Raw genomic sequence first — 12,668 nt, 5'->3', positions numbered from 1 at the left:
TCGCGCGACAGGAAACAACTGACGATGACGCGAATAACGTCACATCCCGCAGACAGAGGGCGGGAAATTCGAAGGATTCGGACCGGACGCTTCCTAAATAATATTGGCCAGAGGCTTGTAGGAGTACCCATTGTGAACAGCGAAGATGTTGATCTACTAATTAGAATATGTTTCAGTCATAAATGGTCAAATAAAAAGGCTATTGTTAAGATATTTTTTTGGGGAATTCCTACATAGAGTAGCTTTAATGATACGTTATTAGATAAGAATAGTTTATTTAGTACATTAACATGATAGAATAGGGAGTAGGACTAGATCAATTATTGCTCTTCTTCCTACTCCTTTTGAACATGTAATTTATGACATTAATTAATTATTTTCTTTCTTCAATTTTTTTTATTTTAACTTCAACTTATATTTTGTAATGTGTTAATATGTTCAATAAACCAACCAACCCTCTCTGGTCTGTAGCCTCCTCTTCGCCACGTCTCTTCACCGACGTCGTCAATATTTTGAATCAGATGTAATGCCTTTCCTTGCTGTTTATTTTTTTCATGTCAGCCCATGGTGACATGCTGAAACGTGCTTACTATGGAAATCCGACAGTGTTGTCAGAGGTAAAGAATAATGACTCATAAATTTTTCATGTTTTTAATACAATAAAATGGCAGCTTAGGAATATACATACAGGCACATGAACAAAGTTTAACTTCCAACATACAGCTCTGGTTCTACTGTTAACAAACGGCGCCCTTGTGCAATCGAGTAGTTTTATCCCTGCCGATGTTAACAAGTTAACACAGTGTCTCCGGTGGTTAGCGTTAGCATAAGAGGGGAGAAAACAAGGCAGAGTTAAACCTGTCTATCTGCGCACACAGCAGTGATTGCTCGATGTACTGTCGTCTCGCCTCTTCATAGATGCCTTGACAAATGCACGCAACCACACTCATAAGAAAAAATGATGAAAATATACTCCAAAACGCTGACAACTGGTGAGGTTCTCTGAAGGAAAACAAATGGCAATTGCCCCTACAGGAAAGGGCGGTGCGCTCATATATTTTCCCGGAAATACGTCACGACTATTTGTGCATAGAGTCCATAAAAAACGTCTTAAAACACATCTGTATTATTTGGCGTTTGGCGCACCATGAGACTTGTTTTTGGTGTTTTGTGGTGTGTATAAATTTGATGTTTAGTCTACTTATTTATGCATTTATTTATGCATTTATTCACTCGCCTACTTCGTATTAATTTACTGATATAAAATGTATTTACTTGTAAAAAACAAACAAACTTGTATACACACTTCAAAATGTTTGCTTTGTTCGTTTTGCTACCTTATTCTTTACTGCACAACCAATTTACGTTTTCATGTGCAACACTTTGTATACAGCAATGCCTGTTCTTAAAGCACTTTATAAAGTTGAGTTGAGTAAACATAACCCTTACATGACCCTAGTCATAACAGTAAACACAACCCTTGCATGACCCTAGTCATGACAGTAAGCATAACCCTGGCATTACCCTAGTCATGACAGTAAGCATAACCCTTGAATGGCCCTATTCATGACAGTAAGCATAACCCTTGCATGACCCTAGTCATGGCAGTAAGCATAACCCTTACATGACCCTAGTCATGACGGTAAGCGCATAACCCTTGCATGACCCTAGTCATGACGGTAAGCATAACCCTTGCATGACCCTAGCCATGACAAAATCACTCCACATTTTCGTCAACCAATGAAGACGAGATGAAAATGTAGTTTACTTAATAAAAACTGGATATTTTAATTCAGGAACAAAAACGAGATAAAAATTATTTGCTTTTGTAAAATCCTGTCCCGCTAATCTGTCATGTGACACGCCCCCAAAATTTCAAATCTGCAGTGAGCGAGTGCAACATGCACAAATGCATGGGACAGACAGGAGGTGGTTAAAAAAAAAAATGAAGTAAATTATAGTTTTAACATAACATTAATCCAACGGGTATAACGATCCAACAATAATGTTAATCCGACCGCTAACTAATGCTAGCTAACTAACTAGCTCATCGCATGGAGCCATAGTAGCCACTTGTTGACATACTGCAATTGTGTGTCAAGTTGTTTTCATCAAAAAAATGAGAGGAAAATGTAAATTAGTTTTAGATTCGAAATGTTCAACATAATTCGCTGACATAATAAAATAAAATAAAATAAAAATACAGGTGTTAAATGATTGTCCTGACTAAAACATCCAGTTTTTGTTGACTAAAACTAGACGAATAACATGATGTTTTCTTGGACTAAAATAAAGACTAAAATGCTCGATTTATATTGTACTAAAAATGGACTAAATAAGAACAGGATGAGGCTGACTAACTACGATAAAAAAAACAATTGATTGAAACTGGACTAAAACTAAATTTAAAAATGGTGGATAAAATTAACGCTAGGCTGGAGAGGTGTTTGGTCTTTGCAACAGGTGTGACAAACAGCCCACTTTGAACAAAAATTCGATTAACATCAAAGGTTCAAATGGTTATTAAGGGTAGACAGATACGACATTCTAAACATATTTTTCCGAGTGAGCCAAGGCGCGATGTTGTGACGGCGGCGTTGGCATGGCGGGATCTGATATTTTGGTCACAGTAGGAAGTTGTGGAGGAGTTTTGGAATGCACGACCACAGGGCATTTATTTGGTGGCGCGTCTGCCTGCCCTCGTCTGGACCCAAAAGACAGCAACGGCCCGTCGCATCACATCCCACCCGGGTCTCCTCCGGGTTCCGCGCGCGCAAACGCGACAAACCACAGACGACAAAAGCACCCACTCGCACCAAAACAGAGAGAAGAAGGACAAGAAGAGGGATTAACTTCAACCGCGAGCGTAGGCGAGCGGGGCGGCCGCAGACGCGTCGATACTCGCCGGTGACAGCCTGACAGGACGGCCGAGAGCGCTTCGGAGTGCTGCCACCTTCTGGACGTCTGATGTGGGACAACGGTTGACACGTTGACCTAAAAATCAACGTGGCGCAAGCAGGAAAGAGGAAAAAAACAACAGAATATTCAAATTAAAACAAGCGATTTTCGAACAGTATTCCATAATTGACAATATAACAAAACAAAACAGTAATACAATGTAATGTTTTAGCATATAATTACTACATGTAATGTTTTAGCATATAATTAGAATTGCAATCTAGCTTTGTTGTTGTTTTTAAACATCTCTGTTTTGGGGGATGTGGACACCACTTATGCTTAGTTACACGTGGAAAATCAAATTGGGACACTTACTTTCTCAATCATGGTCTGGTGGGACAACTTCGCCTTCGTTTATTTATATCCGCAAGGAAGGATTAGGGGAAAAAACACGTGTGTGACCCCTGGTTTGTGGGTAGGAGTAATTTAGAAAATGTTTAAAGTTTAAACTTTAAATTCTGGAAGTACGGTTCGTCACACATTGACAAACTTGCCGTATAGTTCGTTACTCACTAGGGCGTTTATCATCATTATTATTATCATTATTCGAGCTAGTTAGCTCGCGACTCAGCTGCGACCCGGAAGTTAAACACCGACTGGAAACAGGAATTGTTTGACATGGCGTTGTTCCAAGCCACTTTCAAGTACATAGTGAAAATTAAGTTAGTACTAGTAGGCTTATTTTTGATTGTTTATATGCACAAAGGCGTCAACAATAAAGGAATATTGTCTGATATACTAACCCGCTACTAACCTGAAACGCAGCCTGAAAGTAAACGACTGCGGTAAAGCCAGCCGCCACTCGAAAAGACGAAGTCAAGCCAGCCGCCCCAACGATTATTAATACTGTGCATTACGGTAACATGCCGACGTGCCCCTGCGTTGGCCACCTTCAAAATAAAAGCTGCTCAACACCTGGTTTAGGGTTTAAAATAAAGAATCATAAAAAAATAACGGTTTGTTATTCCAGAACCAGACCAGTTCTGAGGGACACTACAGCACCCCAGGTATCCAGCCAAACTACTTTGAACAAAATCTGATGTTGCATTTCAAAATAAAACTCATTTGAAAATTTAAATCTCGACTATAATCCCTGATTTCAAAAAATCATTAAAAATTCATGGTTTGTTATCCCAGGACCAGACCAGTTCTGAGGGACACTACACCACCCCGGGTATCCAACCAAAGTACTTTAAACAAAATCTGATGTTGCATTTAAAAATAAAACTCATTTGAAAATTTAAATCTCGACTATAATCCCTGATTTAAAAAAATCTTTAAAAATTCATGGTTTGTTATCCCAGGACCAGACCAGTTCTAAGGGACACTGCACCACCCCAGGTATCCAACCAAAGGATTTTAAACAAAATCTGATGTTGCATTTCAAAATAAAACTTTTGAAAAATTTATTTTCCGACAATCCCTGATTTTAAAAAATCATTAAAAATTAATGGTTTGTTATCCCAGGACCAGACCAGTTCTAAGGGACACTACACCACCCCAGGTATCCAGCCAAAGTACTTTGAACAAAATCTGATGTTGCATTTCAAAATAAAAATCATCTGAAAATTTGATTTTCAGACATTAATCCCTGATTTCAAATAATCATTAAAAATTCATGGTTTGTTATCCCAGGACCAGACCAGTTCTAAGGGACACTACAGCACCCCAGGTATCCAGCCAAACTACTTTGAACAAAATCTGATGTTGCATTTCAAAATAAAACTCATTTGAAAATTTAAATCTCGACATTAATCCCTGATTTCAAAAAATCATTAAAAATTCATGGTTTGTTATCCCAGGACCAGACCAGTTCTAAGGGACACTACACCACCCCAGGTATCCAACCAAAGGACTTTAAACAAAATCTGATGTTGCATTTCAAAATAAAACTCATTTGAAAATTTGAATCTCGACTATTATTGCTGATTTCAAATAATCATTAAAAATTCATGGTTTGTTATCCCAGGACCAGACCAGTTCTGAGAGACACTACACCACCCCAGGTATCCAACCAAAGGACTTTCAACAAAATCTGATGTAGCATTTCAAAATAAAACTCAATTGAAAATTGAAATCTCGACATTAATCTAAATATTTTTTCTCAGCTTAATATTAATGTGAATGTGGGTTGTACTTCTTTTTTTTTTCTTCCCACTGCGTGCCTCGGTTTTAATTGAGTATTGATTGGAAAATTATGTTTTGGTTGTATTGTTTATATTAACCACTGCCTGAAATCAATGTTCAGTCCGTCTGTCCATCCATCCATCCATCCATCCATCCATCCATCCATCCATCCATCCATCCATCCATCCATCCATCCATCCATCTGGTTGAATTTTATTTTTATCTCTTAGTATATTTATATAAAACAGTTATCTTGAGCATAAATCAATGATTTTGAAAATACTAACTTATACAAAGACAAGTGTTGACAGAATAATAAAACACTGATGAAATTTGAAACCTTTGTTGGAGACCAAGCCACACCCCCATGTTGAGGTAAGTGAAACTCTGCAACTGTATCTGAGAACGTCAGTCATTAGTTTGCCTCGAAACAGACAGCAGCTACAGTAATTGCCTATTCATTACCACTGTCAGTGATTTATTAGCAAATATGTATCAGAGACAGCAAGGGTAAGCACTGTTATTTCAAAACGTGTTTTATTAAATAAAAAATCTGAACCAATTAAGATTATTTAATTATTATTATGTATTTATTTATTTTTTTGTTTGGATGTGTGTGCAACAAAACATCATGATGTGACGCTCAGGCAAAAGAGTCCGCACATTTGATGGTGTAGTGTCCCTTAGAACTGGTCTGGTCCTGAGATAACAAACCATGAATTTTTAATGATTTTTTGAAATCAGCAATAATAGTCGAGATTTAAATTTTCAAATGAGTTTTATTTTGAAATGCAACATCAGATTTAGTTTAAAGTCCTTTGGTTGGATACCTGGGGTGGTGTAGTGTCCCTTAGAACTGGTCTGGTCCTGGGATAACAAACCATGAATTTTTAATGATTTTTTGAAATCAGGGATTAATGTAGAGATTTAAATTTTCAAATGAGTTTTATTTTGAAATGCAACATCAGATTTTGTTCAAAGTAGTTTGGCTGGATACCTGGGATGGTGTAGTGTCCCTTGGAACTGGTCTGGTCCTGGGATAACAAACCATGAATTTTTAATGATTTTTTTTAAAATCAGCAATAATAGTCGAGATTTAAATTTTCAAATGGGTTTTATTTTGAAATGCAACATCAGATTTTGTTCAAAGTACTTTGGCTGGATACCTGGGATGGTGTAGTGTCCCTTAGAACTGGTCTGGTCCTGGGATAACAAACCATGAATTTTTAATGATTTTTTGAAATCAGGGATTATAGTCGAGATTTAAATTTTCAAATAGGTTTTATTTTGAAATGCAACATCAGATTTTGTTCAAAGTAGTTTGGCTGGATACATGTGGTGCTGTAGTGTCCCTCAGAACTGGTCTGGTCCTGGGATAACAAACCATGAATTTTTAATGATTTTTTGAAATCAGGGATTATAGTCGAGATTTAAATTTTCAAATGGGTTTTATTTTGAAATGCAACATCAGATTTTGTTTAAAGTCCTTTGGTTGGATACCTGGGGTGGTGTAGTGTCCCTTAGAACTGGTCTGGTCCTGGGATAACAAACCATGAATTTTTAATGATTTTTTTAAAATCAGGGATTATAATGTCGGAAAATATTTTTTTCAAAACAGTTTTATTTTGAAATGCAACATCAGATTTTGTTGAAAGTACTTTGGTTGGATACCTGAGGTGGTGTAGTGTCCCTCAGAACTGGTCTGGTTCTGGAATAACAAACCGTTATTTTTTTCTGATTCTTTATTTTAAACCATAAACCAGGTGTTGCGTAGCTTTTATTTTGAAGGTGGCCAACGCAGGGGCACGTCGGCACGTTACCGTAATGCACAGTATTAACAATCGTTGGGGCGGCTGGCTTGACTTCGTCTTTTCGAGTGGCGGCTGGCCTGACCGCAGTCTGAAACGTCACCCTTCCAGGATGGGCGCCATCTGCTGGGGACAGGTGGTACTGCACCCAAGTCACTCATTTCTGTGTGGAGGACGATGTGCCTATCCTGACATATTTCAACGTTACTGACAGTGATTTCCAAATATTATTATGTAGGCTGCAAGCCAACCTTCCCTAGCCCCCCGCCCCTCCATAATCCTGGTCGGACTCGTCAGCTATATACGATTTAAACAGCTCACAAAAGTCAATCCTACTTCCACACTTGGGTGTAGTTACTCCAGTCATCCACACGAGGGCAGTATTAGTGTATAATTTATACATGTAATTAAAGCAGCTATATGGAAGATTTAAAATTTCAAATCGCTACTGCCACCTGTGGCCGAAAACAAACTGCATGCTCGTACACGCTGCGCGCACTCGTACGTGCACGACCTCAACACTGAAGACTGGGATCTTCAAAGCCAATTAAACTATGTTTTCAGAGGTAAGAAGTTTTATAATGTTATACAAAGCTGGCCACTTTACGGAATGAGACTCTCAATCCTCTCTAAACAATCGATGTCGACGGAACGTGCAGATCATATTGCTTTAGTCGGTCGAAGCCCAGTCCTGTGCTGTACTCCAAAACGATGTGCAAATTACGTCAATTAATTGGACCTCATTCCGATGTTAATATGCAGTTACATATTGTAGTCACCCCGCTCGACGGACGTCAACCTGATTCTAGTCATTATTAGTGTATGTCGCCCCCAGGCTAGCGTCATTGTGCATGAGCCGAAAGGTGCGCTGTCAGTTATGGAAATTGACGAGTATGAAAAACATATACAGTCTTCCCTCGCTATAACGCGGTTCACTTTCCGCGGTCTCGCTGTATCGCGGATTTTTTTTTAAGTGCAATTTTGCATATTTTTTTTACAGTAATATACCCATTTTATAAAATTTATGAAGGTTTGAACATTGTCAATGTTTGAACAAGAGAGAAATGTGAGAACATGTATTTACATGTTCTCACATTTCTCCTCAATGAGAAAAGTGTATAAATTGTGCGGTCGGGGATTTTAGAGCCTTAAAACATTTATAAGAGTTGTAAAACATAAAGCTAACTACTTCGCGGATTTCATTTATTGCGGGTATTTTTTGGAACCTAACCCCAGCGGAAAACGAGGGAACACTGTAGACCCATTCACTACTTAGTGTGATCCGGCCGTGAATGTTATCGCCATTCAGTAGTACCGTTCACATTCCGTTAGCATAATGTAGCTACAATAGGCTGTTTTCACGGAGGAAAATAAGGCAACATTTAGCCTGATTGAAACGCCGCGCAATAGAACGTCTGTTCTTCATAAAGTCATTCTGTTCTATTACATTCAACTTTGCCGCTCATTTCACGCTAAATGTTGCCGTCCACCTCACTTTCACCCCAATAGTTACGACCGAGAAGTGATCGATCTTGAGGTTACTGCTATTTGAAAACAACATATTTTCTTCTAAATGTCAAGACACTCGCTTCTTACCTTTTGGAGTAGAAAGAAAGCCAGCTGTGAATCACTTTTCTAATCCAAGTCCGATCTCAACTCCACCGCTGAAATGTCAAACCAATGTTCACTCTCGTTCTTGCCCGGCGTCGGTCACTATCAAGTTTAGATTTTATTTTTATTTTTTCGTGGCAATTGACATTGTTTTCATTTTTTTTTTAAGCAGCCTTCCGCGGAGTAACAGCAGGTGTCTAGGGCAGCGAAAATCTGTACTAGTTCCGTCTTCGCGCGACAGGAACCAACTGACGAGGACGCGCATGACGTCACATCCCGCAGACAGAGGGCGGGAAATTCAAAGGATTCGGACCGGACGCTTCCTAAATAATATTGGCCAGAGGCTTGTAGGAGTACCCATTGTGAACAGCTAAGATGTTGATCTACTAATTAGAATATGTTTCAGTCATAAATGGTCAAATAAAAAGGCTATTTGTTAAGATATTTTTGGGGGAAATCCTCCATATAGTAGCTTTAAGGCAAGTTGTAAAATGTCTTAAGTCCTCTTGTTTATGTTTAACAAATTTAAAACATGATAAATCATAATGTTTCTACTAAGTAATGTCTCAAATGTTCTCCAATTTCCATACTGTAAATGTATAGGATCGTATGCCGAGAAATGTTTCTTGGGAGGAGCAATGTGGCGGCCTCCCGCTATCCAGTCATATACTGTAGTCAGATGAGTGGTCCCCCCCATTTAGGTCAGTGGTAAACACGTTACAAGCAAGTTAACGCTATTTTAATGTTGATTTTTATTTATTTATATATTTTATTTTTTTTAATAGACAATGATGATTGACTGACATATATACCTCTAACCCTATACTCATTTATTTGGAGCACAAGTCATAAAAACTAATTATGATATAAAATATATTTGCTGTCTAACATTTTATTTTAGAAAACGTGAAGGGGAATTTTTTTTTTTGCCCTGCAATTTGGCGCCTCCTCCACTCGATGGTGTCATAGGCGACCATCTAGTTGGCCTATACCCAGGCGAAAAACAAACGTGCAAAGATGCCGCATCGTCCCATCGGCTGAAAGTATTGCACGGCAAGTCCCTCCTTCTCCTTTCCCCGAACGGATGTGTCGAGTGAAGTCCCAGATTGATCACGTGAACAACTTCCCTCGAGTCAATCACAGTTATCAATCTGGCTTAGTTGTCAGGTTATGAAATGATGACTGGGAGAAACACAAGGTGACAACGAGATTTGACATGTGGGAGTCCAAGCTGACGCAATAAGTCATGAAGATGTCATCTTGGGGAATATGATCATATCCAGGTTGAATTCATTCTGTGACCAAAAAACGCCGACCAGTGAAAATCTGCGGCGCATGTCGTGGTTTGGCCACCAGGGGGCAGTATAACACTATCATGCAGACACAGTCGGCGCCTTTCACAGCTAAAAATAATGATCAAATGAAATAATATGGAATCAAATCAAATAAATGAATCAGTCACTTCATTAAAGGTGCTTTTTTTTCTTTTGCAGACGGTCAAGAATATAAGTGGGGGAATTTAATCAAACACATTGCAACAATTTATGCAACGTGCTGAGGAAAAAAACCAAAAACAATTGTGACAATTTTTGATGTCATCAGAAGAGCAGTAGGGAAGGCCCAATTTGGCTCACTTGGGGGGGTTACCAGATTGACTTGGCCCAGCGTCACCCTCCATATCGCAACCAGTCAACTGGGAGAAATGGAAGGTTTTGGGGCTCATTTTGGGACTACTGAGCCGGCAATAATGGATGGACGAAAACACCCACGGCCGAGGATGATAGCGAGGTGTGTGATTGCTTCACGCCACCCGCTCGTGGCCCCACTCTTGTCCTCCACATTCCCGTGATCACCGCTGAACTTTGACCTCAAACCAGCCCCTCACACCACCCTTGGATGACACGTGGTCGGTCGGTGCTGTTGGGCGGGGAAAGGGTAAGCTGACTTTTTTTTTTTTTTTTTTAATTTCCTCCATCACGATAGACACACAAGAGAAAAAAACAAAACAATGACAACGTGAGGTTAGAGGATATAGACGAGATATAATCGTCAGCATATTATTTAGAACGAATGAATGATAACCGATACCTTGCGCAATAGAAATGAACTTGGCGCGTATTGGGGGTGCCGAGTACCTGGCAATTCGATCCCTATCACGATTCGATACAATACCGATTAATCCAGATGCAAATCTATAAGTTTGTTTCTGGTGTTTTGTGGTGTGTGCTGTATTTTGTGTTATTAATCTGATGTTTACTCTATTTATTTATCAATGTATTTATTTATTCACTCGCCTACTTCTTATTAATTTACTGATGTCAACTTTTATTTACTTGTCCACAAAAAATACTTGTATGCTCACTGATGTTTGTTTTGTTCTTGTTTTACTTATCTTATTCTTTACTGCATGACCGATTTCTATTTCATGTACAGCACGTTGTATACAGTAATGTTTATTTTTTAGTGCTTTCGAAATAAAGTTCAGTTGAAAGTTGTTTATTGTGATTTTTTTAAACTCAAATTTAGAAAATACTAATCAGTAAATAAATATGCAACATTGTAAGATTTGTATGAAAATGTATTTATCTGAAACTTCAGGTTTTTAAAAATGAGCCACAATTTAAAAAAAAAACAAAACAAAAAAAAAAAAAAAACACTGAAATAAAATATTAAGGCTTAATGTTCCAGAAATACACCATTCTTCCATGCTTAAAGTGTGAACCCTAAGCCTGTTTAATATTTCCATCAAAAATTGATGTTTGAAAATCAATTTGGCCACCTATTGAATCGATTTGAGAATTGTGCAGTGTAATATCACGATATATTGCTAAATCGATTTTTTTTTAAAGGGATACTTGACTCATTGAACAATTTTCAGCAGTGTAAAGTTCATATTTTGTCCAGAATGAATTTGATAACTTCATTATTTTTCATGTACAATGAATACCTTTAAAAAGTCATTTTCTACTTGCTGTCTGTTGACTGATAATGACATCACCTGTGCTGAGGAAGTAGGAAACGGCCAATCATGGCTCACCTGTTTTCTGGGTTTGGTCAGCAAACTGAGCCATAATTGGTCGTGACCTACTTCATCATCAGTCGACAGCAAGTAGAAAAATTACTTTTTAAAGGTAAACATGAAAAATAATGAAGTTACCACATTAATTGTAGACAAAATGTGAACTTTTTACTGCTGAAAATCCCTTTAACCCCCCTAGCGTATATGTTCAATGAAGTTTTGACACACATTCAACATTGTTGAATGGCAGACATAGAAGGAATTTGAGTTTGTTGTTACAGGTTGATGACGGTCTGTATTTCAAGTATAGTATCGCCGACGTCTTTTCAATTTCATTGTGTGCCATTCTTGCCGATTGGCCGCCTCATCGGCTGGCAAACGCACGGGTGTTATAATGTGGCCTTTGATCATCTCGTCTGCCAACAAGTGTTCACAATCGGCCGCCAATTCATTCATCGGCTTCCCCCTCGACGGCTGTTGGTCATCGGCGGCCAAAGTTGCGCTCCGGGTTTGAAGGTCGCCGCCGATCCCTGGACGGCCCGTGGAAATGGACGCTGTCAGGGAGCCAGCCAGGCTGCTCAACGAGCGTATAGGATGTTTCACTTTACATCCATCGAGGGAACGCTGACAAACGTGCACCCCAGCGCACCACACATGTCATCTTCTGTTACAAGATAGATGTGCATTTGGAGAGTAGTCAACGTTGGCCTTTGACCTACAAAAGCTCCGTTATGATAGACATTGATAGTCTAGCAGGGCTTTTCAAACATTTTGGCTCGAGACCAAGACACCACAACCCTCATTCAATATTGTCCATCCATTTCCTGAACCACTTATTCCTCACAAGGGTCGCGGCGGGGGTGCTAGCCCAGCTAGCATCGGGAAAGTAACTCATTGACTGGCAGCCACTTTGACTGTTTTACTGGATTTGGACTGATTTTGCAAGGACCACAGAATATTGTGTTCTAGTGCTATAAAAACATGGAAAACACCATAAGAAAGATTAGTCTTTTTTTTTTTTTTTTAGCAGGGAAAAAAAAAGTATATTTCTATCCGTTTCCGTTTTGCAGCAATTAGCATTAGAATATAGCCATGTTTCATCATTACCGACAAATCTGCTTAGAATTGTGGGGATTGGGGAAATC

The sequence above is a fragment of the Festucalex cinctus genome, chromosome 16, assembly GCF_051991245.1.
Source record: "Festucalex cinctus isolate MCC-2025b chromosome 16, RoL_Fcin_1.0, whole genome shotgun sequence".
Classification (NCBI taxonomy): domain Eukaryota; kingdom Metazoa; phylum Chordata; class Actinopteri; order Syngnathiformes; family Syngnathidae; genus Festucalex; species Festucalex cinctus.
The sequence above is the reverse complement of the archived record's forward strand: the minus strand, read 5'-3'. Positions refer to the sequence as shown.